The sequence below is a fragment of the Equus asinus genome, chromosome 19, assembly GCF_041296235.1.
Source record: "Equus asinus isolate D_3611 breed Donkey chromosome 19, EquAss-T2T_v2, whole genome shotgun sequence".
NCBI lineage: Eukaryota > Metazoa > Chordata > Mammalia > Perissodactyla > Equidae > Equus > Equus asinus.
The window spans coordinates 27,162,220-27,172,796 of NC_091808.1; the positions used below are offsets into that span (position 1 = coordinate 27,162,220).

The window sequence follows — 10,577 nt, forward strand, 5'->3', positions numbered from 1 at the left end:
AATATCGATGCACAGCCCTGTCAATGGTCTCTGCACCTACAATGGCAGAGTCCAGTCTTAAAGCTGGAGAAATGTACAAGAATATGTATACATCTCAAAAGACAAAATCTGAGAGAAAACCTAAGGCATATTGGATTTAACAATTATTAGAGACATAAAAAGTTTTAGTTGGAAAGTTTTTGGCCATTCTCAGGGGATTATGTGACAGCTTTAGAGTTTGAAGACCAAGTTTCCTGAAAGTTCAGACTTAAAATTCTGTTTCTGTGTAAGACCTTTCCGACTCTGTTTGCCGAAGAAAGAGAGTGTGAAATGTAAAGCCTTGAAGTCACACTGTAACATTGCTGGCTAGCCAGGTGTTGAGGGACCTCATGCTATTTACTTAGCCGTGTCGTAATGCCCTTTCCAATCCCAAATTCATTCTTGCCTCTAGATTATTGAAATGGGACTTGTGAGATATACAGTCTATTTCAACAAACAGCAATCTGGTTCTTCCTCTACACATTCAGGGGAGGAAAAAAAAATCACCCTGCCAACTGGTACACAGGCTATGTGCGTGGAAGCTGCAAGGATTCTAACCACCACAAGGACACCAGGGTATTTTAATATATACAATGCAATGTGTCAGAAGAAGCATCTTATGAGGGATTTAATCTGTTCATTTGAAAGAGCACGGCAGGAACGGTCCCATGGGGCTCACCTCCAGGGCAGACAATGTTTTCACTCTGTAAAGAATCCCACTTGATGAGAATCAATCTCTGTGCTTGGTCTTGACTACAAATAGTTCATTACAAGCTAAGGAAAGGGCCATGGCAAGTCCATTTTGCCTTATTCCCAGCTGTAATGGTCCCATCTTCCTCCAGATAAGAAAAGCTCACACTCTTTTGATGTAAAAGAATGTGTCACGCAATTAAAAAGCTGGAAATCGTACGTTGAAATTCATAATTACTGAGGAACAGGTGTGTAGCATTTTTTAATCCTGATGCTGGTTTACAGCAGGACAAGCATGCCCTTTGTGCTGTCCTCTCCTCTAAACTCCTCCAAACACTCCCACTGAGGCTGCTGTCCCTAGAGAATGCCTAACGTGCCACAGTGTGGCCTCCCGGAGACATGGATCCTCTCCTGGGCCCAAATTAGAAAACCTTGACCAGGACAAGAAGAAACAAATGCACCGTCAGCCATGGGCTATTCCTGTCCCTGCAGTTGCTGCCCATCCTCAGAATGGGGAGAGCCACACTCATGTCTGAAGCCCCTAAAACAGGCTTGAAAATAGGGTCCCTCTGTCCCTATGACTTCATCCAGTGTTATCCATTTTACTTTGGAGGGTGGTATTACTTCTTTTCCTTATTGAACTTTTTATTAAAGTATAACATACATTCAGAAAAGCGCAAAAACCTTAAGCGCACGGCTTGATGAGTTATCACAACGGGAATAGATCCACGTAACCCCTTCGCTCTCCATCACCAGCCCACCCTTCTCGCAGAGCTAACCACCATCTGCCTTCAAACGCCACCAGTTAGTGTCACTTGGTTTTGAACTTTATTCAAGTAACATCATACAGTAGATATTTTTTCACCTGAGTTCTTTAACTCAACACGACGATATGAGATTGATCTGCATAGAACTATGTACCTGTGGTCTGTTCATTCTTATCACTGTGTAATATATCATCAGATGAATGCATCGTACTTTACTCGTCCTTTCTAGTGTGGATGGACATTTGAGTTGTTTCCAGTTTTGTGCTATTATGAATAATGTTGCTAAGAATGTTTACATACATCTTTATGCACATGTGTAGATGTTTTTGTAGGGCATATACCTAGGAGTGGAATTACTGGCTTTTAAGATATACACATATTTAGAATTTCTTCTTAACATTTTTGCCCTGGAAGACATTTTGCACTTTATTTCCCAGAAAAGTATCAACTCCCAAACGCCTCTTCCGCAGGATTCTTTTGGAGCTACACTAAGTACTGTAGGATGATAGTGGGCTGCCAGACCGTCATTGTCTTTCGGGGCCTTCTCCGAAGGTCACCAGAGGCGCTCCTGAGCAGAAGTCGCACCAGCCGGTGGGTGTCCTCCTCCGCCTCAGCCCCTCTTCTTGCGGAAGCATCCAGACTGCGCGCCCTTCTGTGCCCCCGTCTGGGATTTCCTGTCCCCTTCATCTTCCCCTCTTGCCAGAATCACATACTACGGTATCAGAATTACACAATGAAGCAAGCTCTGAGCAATTTTAATCACTATAAATGTCGTTCCTTGAGAAACCTTACACCCCCACCGCCAAGGGAAGCAGCATGCTAACCATGTACAGAATCACGCTGACTCCGTTTCCACGTGGCTCACCATCTCCCTCAGAAGACAGGATTCCTAAGCTCTGGCCCCAGCTTGCCCTGGATGTGGCATGACCTCTAACAAGGTAACTCTAAGAGCAAAAGCAGAAAAATAATACCAGTCTCCTACTTACGCAGGGATGGGATTTATTGAGTGTTAAAGAAATAATGCAGGTTAAAAACTTAGTGATGAAAGGAGTATAAATATCCCCCAAAATCAGTCATCTTATTATCCCTTCCTGGTCCTTTAGCGAGCTTGTACATGTTCTTAAGAGGGAGCATTTCAGAAGCCTTCCGCAGTACCTCACGATCCCCAGCTGGTAAGTTAATTATTTTTAACTGGAAATCTCTTCATTCATCCCCGTTAGTCTTATATTAAGAACAACTGATGACTATTTTCTTAATAGTGACACTTTATGTAATTAAATTGCTTTTAAGCCACCATTTTTCCTTCCTTTGACTAAATAATGCCAAAGCCTTAATCTTTACAGAATGGCTCCTAATAGGCAATTCTCTTCTCATTGCCGTTCTTCTCATCTAGCCATCCAAGTTTTTCCTAGTTCTCGAATTTTGGTGCGCCAAACTGTCTTGGGTCACAATTATAATTGGCCAGCACCAAAAGCCATAGCATTCTTTCATTCGTTGACCCGTCCAAGGAATACTTGCTTTGAGCTTATTATGAGATGGGAGCTTGAGATTCAGTGTAGGACCAGATGTATGAGTCCTTGAGATCATAGAGCTCACTTCCTAAATACGTTAGAAAACAAATTAAAGATATAAAACTTATAAAGGCTATGAGGAAAATAAAACCTAATGCTGGCCTAAGGAATGATCAAGATAGCAGCTGCTTAAGATAGCATGATTGGGGAAGGTCTTTCTGAAGACCTTGGACTGAAATCTGAATGATCTTAGGAGGCAGCCATGAAAAGACGTGTGGAAGGTGCTCCAGGCGAAGGAGGCAGCAGTGGCAGGCCTTGAGTTGGGAAGGTCAGTGTGACTGCAGCATGCTCTGGAAGGGAAAGGAGTAGTGAGGGGACCCCTGAGGAGGCAGTTGTGGACCAGATCAAATCCAGCTTGGTTGGCTTTCGTTCATCTTTCAAGTTCTATAGGTAATGATTCTTTTAATGAATGATCATACGCATAAGTTTTCTCTGGTTAGTAAATGCCAGGAGGGTGAGCCTATCACTATTGTGCTCTCTTTTCCACTTTGTGGTTCCCAGGCCTCGCAAGGTCTCTCTGCCCTCAGCATCGCTAGCGTCTTAGTAGTTCCTTTCTGTCTTTCAGCCCTTCTTCTTCTGAAACATAACTTTTGAATGGATCATTTTTTACAAGCCAAGATTGAATTCTACCATAACTGAAGAGCTGAGACACAATCCACACAGTTTTTCTCATGTACTTATCCTTCCCTCAGCCAATAGGAAGCCGTAGTTAAGAGCTTAGGTGTAGACTGCATCAAAACCAGGCTCTATTTCTGTTTTTGACACTTTTACTGTGTGTAACTAGCACATTACTTTACCTTTCTGACTTTTTGATCTGCAAAGTGAAAATTATATACCCACCTCAGAGCTGTTGTGAGGATTAATGGAGCTAATATACCTGAACCCTCAATAGATGGCCATTAATAATAATGGTGCTGTTCAAAAATCAAAAACCATAGAACTTTGCAGTAAAAAGAGATGTTGAATCTTACCCCACTTATTCCTCTCATTTTGTATTTAAGCCTCTCTGAAGCTAAAATAGTTGTCAGTGGTTGAATAATTAGTTAGAAGTAAGCCAGATCTCCCTAGTCAATCTTCCAATAGAGGAATAATTCAACTATTCACCTCTTGTTTTAAGTTTGAGGTTAGGATTTATGAACTATGTAATGATTATCTGAATAAATCACAAATACAGTGTGATTCCTGATGGGGCCAATTGTGATTAAAATAATGTGTGGTTTACTAAATGCTACTTGTTAGGGCTTCAGAGATTCAGAACCATGAACACTACTTTTTATTCAATTTATTAAGTGGGAAAAGTCAATAAGATGATGTGATTTCCATATAGATCTCATCCACCAAATGTGGACTATAATTTATAGACAAAGCTCAGACAAGGAAATAAATTGCAGGTGATAGAAGAGCTTTGGTAAGCAGATTAGTGGGCAAAGTGGATATGTCAACTAAGGTCTAAAATCTAGAGAAGTAGCTGTTGGTGCATGGAATTATGTGCAGGCCACTTTTATTTAAGTGCCTGTCATTGGCAAGTTTTCACGTAGTTATCACACAGACATGAACTGAGCTATGTATGCGTAAGGGAAAAAAGTCCTGAACTTTAAGTGAAAGTTTAACAAGTGGCCTTTTACATGAACTCTGCGTATTGTACTTATATCTAATCCATATTGTTGGCTTTTTAAATTATTTTGTTATTTATTTATTTATTGTGTAAGCAAACCACAATCACAGAAGAAAAATAGGAAATATAGATAAGCAAAAGGAAATTCACTCATAATTTTGCCACTCAGAAATAACTATTAACATCTTGCTGTTTACACACACACGTTAATTCTTCACACATCCAAGTTCATTCTTGTTTTACCTAAAAAGATATATCCAAGGGAAGTGATACAAACTTTTAAACCTAATATAGTGCTTCATTATACCAAGAAAGTGATTCTCACAAATGAAAAAGACATTTCCTATGAAGAACTTCAAATTTTCACAATTATTGTCCACTCTATACTGAATGAACCAACAATCCTTTTCTTCAGGAATGCATAAGGGATTTATGACAGCACATTCCATTCTAATTCAACAGAACTTTACTAAACACCTTTAACGATCCCAATATTTGGGGAAATACAAAATAAATATCTATGATGTTGAGAAACTGCATCTGCAAGGAACACACATCAACTCAATTACTTGGGCAAAATGATTGGTAGGAGGCAAGAAATGCATGTTGAGTTTCTGGTGCTGACGAGGCCAATGTCCCTCTTATTTGAAGTTTTCACTATGAAGTGAGAATAACATGATCTGTCTCCCCCCTTCCTCACAAGAGGAAAGATTGCTAAAACCCTTTACACATTTTGTGTTCTCAAGACTTTTTTTGTTTGCTGTCGCTTACCTTTTGTTACAGTCTGCTGAATCCATGGCATTCCTCAGTTACTTTGCAGATACAGACTCAACTGAGAAGGCAAATTTTTAAATTTCAAATATCTTTTGACTTGCCAGAAAAGAAAGACAATTAAGCAGCCACCTTTAATCTATTTTTCCATCTTACTCTCATTTGATTTTCTTCTAACTTGCTTCAGTGTTTCTTCTATGTCAGTTGGCTTCATTTCTATGGCAGCCCTGTTAAGAGGGCTTGTGCACGACTCCTCCCTTTGCCTGGAAGCCTCGTCCCCCTCGCCTGTTACCTCCTCTCTTCCTGTTCTCAACCCAATAGCCCTTTCCCCAGGGAGGACCTCGCTGATGCCCACAAGCTTTTCCAACTCCATGTTCTCATAGCCACATTTATAGCCTCTTTCAAACACTCATCTCAGTTATACCTTGATGTTTATTTGGGTGATCACTTACCAGTGTTTCTGTCCCTCACCAGACTGTTAGCTCAGGTTTTTACTCACAACTGTATCTGCAGCATCCAGCACAGTGCGTGGGACACAGTAGGTACTTAATAAATGTTTGTTGAATAAAATTCCCTGAGACCCAAGAGGCTTTTTTTTTAACCTAATTTGATTGTATTTCTGATCTTTTTTCAGTACTCTGTACAAAGTGTTGCGTGTGCTAAATGCATGGCACTCAGTAAGTAGACACTAGGGAACTCCACTACACATTTGCATTAATATAATTTTTTCAAAATCATAAATAATATCTTTTTTACCCATTCCATGTCTAAAGTGAGTAGTTCCTCAACAAAAACAGGTTGTTCTAAACCTGGCTCAGTCAATCGGCAATATTACAACAGGTGCTGTATATTGCACTATCACCAAAATAGGAGCACAGAATAAATCTATAATCTGTCTGTGGCTTATGGAGAGACCCTACACCTGAGAAATAAGAATACCAAGTTAGCTCACGGCCCTGGTTAAAACAGGAATCCGAAAATTCTAATAAATGTTGTTGCCACTTATTCACTTGCTAATTGACACACTTATTTTTTAAATTGACTTTTTAAAAATCATCTTGCTTTTCCTTGTGGTTTCAAATAGAATTCGTTTAATTGGTGCAGTTACATGTTATTATCCAAAGTTATCTATTCATCATAAACTTTGAGAATCTAATATGCATCAGCCGTAACACTGTATCATCACAATTAAAGAAATCCAGCCCAAACAGGAGTTTCCACATTTCATTCACTTCTCTCTCTCTAAAACATCAAAGAACTCCAAGAACTTAGTTCACTACAACTCATTACAATTTCCTGTCGTCTCTCATTCTCTAGTACTGCAAAATTCCCAAGTCTCTCCCTTTCTCCCTTCTACCCCTAGAGACCTCCTCCCTGTCCAGCTGTCTTGGTCCCCCACCCCCATTCGGTGTCCCCCATAGCACACTCCAGAAAGTTCTCACCTGCCTTCCAATGTAACCCTTGAGCGAAGGGGGTCTTTGTTTTGATTGCTTTCCTCACAGGAACTACTCAGAAGATTTTCTCTTCCATCCGAGGACAAAAGGTGAAGGGGGAAGCTGTGAATCTACATATATAAAAATTTTTCACATCACAATTATAAGCATTCAAAACTCACCTCCTTTGATAAATAATCAGAAGCTCTTAGCATGATCTAATTCTCCAGGGCTATACCTGGTTGCCAAAGAAAGGGCAGGGGGTGTGCATTGTCAATGAGACTGTGTGTCCTTGTAGGGGGCGTGTGTGTGCAAATGCAGAGGGTTTCTATCCCAGAGATCCACAGATCAGGCAGAACTGAGGGAGAGGAGAGGAAGGGACAGTGGCATCAAAGGGAGAGCATAGCAATGAGTGCAGTGGTCAAAGTGAGTCCCTGTGGCCTCTCTTTCCAGGTCCCCAGCCCCTTTCTCCCATCACCTTTCCACTGCAGCACACACAGCCATGGACATTTTGGGAAGTGCAGTGACATCATCTTTCAAATTCGTATCCTAAATCTTGATATCATGCTTCATTTTCTGAGGGATAATGGGAAGTAGTCTTCCTAATCTTCTCCTACTGTCCTTGAATCTACACTCGGCTTGAATCTTTCTGAAGTTCCGATAGCTCCTTTCTTACCTATCTGAACAGTAGCCAACCCAGACGTGCATTCATATGTGCATAAAGAATTACACAGATTTGTGTGGGTATATTTACATATGTGGTATCAGACTATACATCATATTCTGCAACTTGCTGTTTTCATGTCTTAGAGATCTTTCCAAATCAGTATATATTGACCTACCTCATTATTCCATAGAATTATATAGAAAAAACATGTATCACGTCACTTTCACTGACCTTTTATTGATAGGCATTGATGTTGTGATCTTTTTCCTATTAGAAACAGTGCTGTAGTAATATCATTGTACTGGCTCCTGGTCCCTAGGAGTGAGTCTTTCTCTATGGTTAGTGTTTCTCAAATCTGGCTTCACATTAGAATCATCTGGGGAAATTTTAAAAGTACTTACTGCCCATGCTCCCCACTTCTCCCCCCACCAAACCAGTTAACAGAATCTCTGGGAGTGGATCCCAGGCATGGGTATTTAATAATCTCCACAAATCACCACTAATTATGAAGAACTGGAATTGCTGAATTGAAGGGTACATACATTTTACATTTTGAACTCATGTTGTAAATAGTTCCGTTTTATAAATTGCTAATTATATGGTGTCGTTACTTCCTCTGCTCTAAGTTAGTTTATCAGGAAATCTAAAAGTGTAAACCAAGTACCAGAAAAGGATCTCCTTCTAGGCTGAAATGGCAGCATCTTGGGGATTCCTACATAAAGAGGGTATCCACTCCACCTCACGTAATTATTTTCATGACACTCACTTTGTTTTCCTTGTATTCCTTGGGACAATTTGCAATCATTTCATCTAGTAAATTATTATCTTTCACAGCCCTCAATCTTCAACAGAATTACAAGAGAACAGGAACCATGTCCATCTTGTTCCCTAAGTAACCCTAACGCCTGTTATAACAGGGCCCTGCAAGTACTAGGTGGTCAATGTGTGTGGAGTAACTAAATCCCCGTGGTTGCCTTGTCAGTGGTTAAGCATGTTATCTGTCATAAGGACCAGGGAAACGATGGGGGAATACTGGTTTCTTCCATGCCCAAGCCCAACATTTCTAAATAGAAAACAAGCATTTTATCTTAGCCAAAAAGAACCTAAAAACTTACATTGTCGTACAAGAAACAGACAAATGTATGGTGAATCTTGACCATGTGGTAAAAAAGAAAACCACAAAGGGATTAGAAGGTAGAATATGATGAGCCACGTTTAGCAATGAGTTTTCCCCTCCTCTACCATTCCCGTGTGCCCTGGTGAGCATCTAAAAAACTCATACAACACATAGTACAGTTAAGCGTGCGAACACTTACTTGGAAGATCTGGGCACAGAGCGTGTCATCTGTCACCGAGAGGAGAATTCCTCAGCTGTTGCCCTTCTTGCACCGACAAGTAAGTCTTGTCACACAGTCCTATAAAAAGGAGGGGTCAAGAGAGAAATTTCATTTTTATTGTGATTATCATGTTACATTACTCAAGATCACAGTTTCAGAAAGCCACTACATTCTTCCTTCTCCACAGATCATTTCTGTGTGTAACTAATAATGCCCAACGACATAGGCACTGTATCCAACAGGACTAACCATTTCAAAAAAGGCCAAAAGGCCTCAGTGCTACAAACTGGGACCATGTTTAGACGTTCCTTCTATAACTTATCTGACCAAAACACAAAGAAGACTGACTATGGAGAAGTGAGGCCTCGCACCTCTCTTCTTTGAAGTTTCGGGGTGAATTATTTTTAATTTTTTTAGTTCCTCGGTTTTTTAAAAATAATTTTTGATTTTAGAATACTTTTAGAATTACAGAAAAGTTAAGGGAGTTTTCATGTACTCCACACCCCATTTCCTCCATTGTTAATGTCTTAATTTAGTGTGATCACTTTAGTATTTGTCACAACTAATGGACCAATGTTGACACATTGTTACCAGCTAAAGTCTATGCTATATTCAGATTTCCTTAGTTTTTGCCTAATGTCCGTTTTTTATTCTGGTTTTCCATCTAGGATACCACATATTTACCCACTATGTTTCCTTAGGCATCTGGAGGCAGTGACAGTTTCTCAGATTTTCCTTGTTTTTGATAATCTTGTCAATTTTTTATAGTACTTGTCAGGAATTTTGTAGAATATCCCTCAATTTGGGTTTGATTGGCGCTTTTCTCATGATTCGACTAGATTCTGGGTTTGGGGAGGAGCCTGTCAAACGCTCCTACAGCCACCTGGCCAAGGTTAGTGTCAACAGTCGTGTTGTCTCGATAGCCTGTGCCCGGATATGATACGAATGGCGCTCTGCCTTGGTGGTTCCTACCGTTCAAGTAGAAAGTTCTACACCAACATATTTCCTCTGTGAATTCATAAATCCATGATATATATTTGGTAGCACAAAGGTATTTAAATATGCAGTGAGATCAAGCCACAGACCCCTTACTATGAAATAAAGTGTTCCTCTTTCAAGTTGTTTTGCTCAGAACACAGAAGGCTCTTTTAGTTCTAAACCTGTCGTGGATTTTAAGGCATTCTGTACATGGAGCAAAGTATTAATGTAGGCTGTGAGTTAAAGCAAGAGCATAGTCATCGCCCAGCAATTGCAGAAAACCCCCATCTATACTTTAATAGTTCAAAGGAAAACAGTTGGACAAATTTCTATTTACAGAAATAGTGTTTCTATTATAAAACACATCATTATCTTTTTAATTCTTTTCTCTTTATTTAAACTTGAGACAAGTGATATACTTCGATAAAATATGTTCAGATTCTCATGGCTGCCTTGTCTGGGAGCAGCTGTTTCACGTAATGCCTGAGTCCTTGGGGTGGCAGCACCGGGGAGAGAGCCAAACCAAAGCTTCTCCAGAACACACGTGGATAAAATAATCCAGCAGGTCAGGCCACCACGGGAGGTAGGAGACTGATTAACTGTGGGTCAGTTGTGACTTCAGTGAATTATTGCTAATATAAGAGTCTCCATCTCTCTGAGCTGTGATTTATAGAGAGCAGGGGCGACCTTCCCCAAGTTGGGGAATGTTTTCATTGTCAAATCAAAAGGA

At 40.2% G+C, this 10,577-nt stretch overlaps 2 long non-coding RNA genes across 10 annotated transcripts in view; one reads left to right on the forward strand and one right to left on the reverse strand.

The window, feature by feature from the left end:
* The window catches only part of LOC106848061 (uncharacterized), a 52,885-nt gene that overhangs the window by 40,012 nt on the left and 2,296 nt on the right, over positions 1 to 10,577 (reverse strand). For 8 of the 9 annotated variants that reach the window (XR_011495593.1, XR_006513433.2, XR_001402325.3 and 5 more), the window contains exons 2-4: positions 8,849 to 8,947; positions 6,875 to 6,996; positions 5,433 to 5,493 (exon numbers count right to left, since the gene is read on the reverse strand). This is a non-coding gene — a long non-coding RNA (uncharacterized lncRNA). Of the gene's footprint in view, positions 1 to 2; positions 2,188 to 5,432; positions 5,494 to 6,874; positions 6,997 to 8,848; positions 8,948 to 10,577 lie in introns of those variants that run through there. The other variant, XR_011495592.1, reaches the window with a different exon arrangement.
* Positions 2,202 to 4,965, forward strand: LOC139041068 (uncharacterized). Its single transcript, XR_011495595.1, has 3 exons — positions 2,202 to 2,413; positions 2,579 to 2,647; positions 3,240 to 4,965. It is a non-coding gene; the product is annotated as an uncharacterized lncRNA (long non-coding RNA).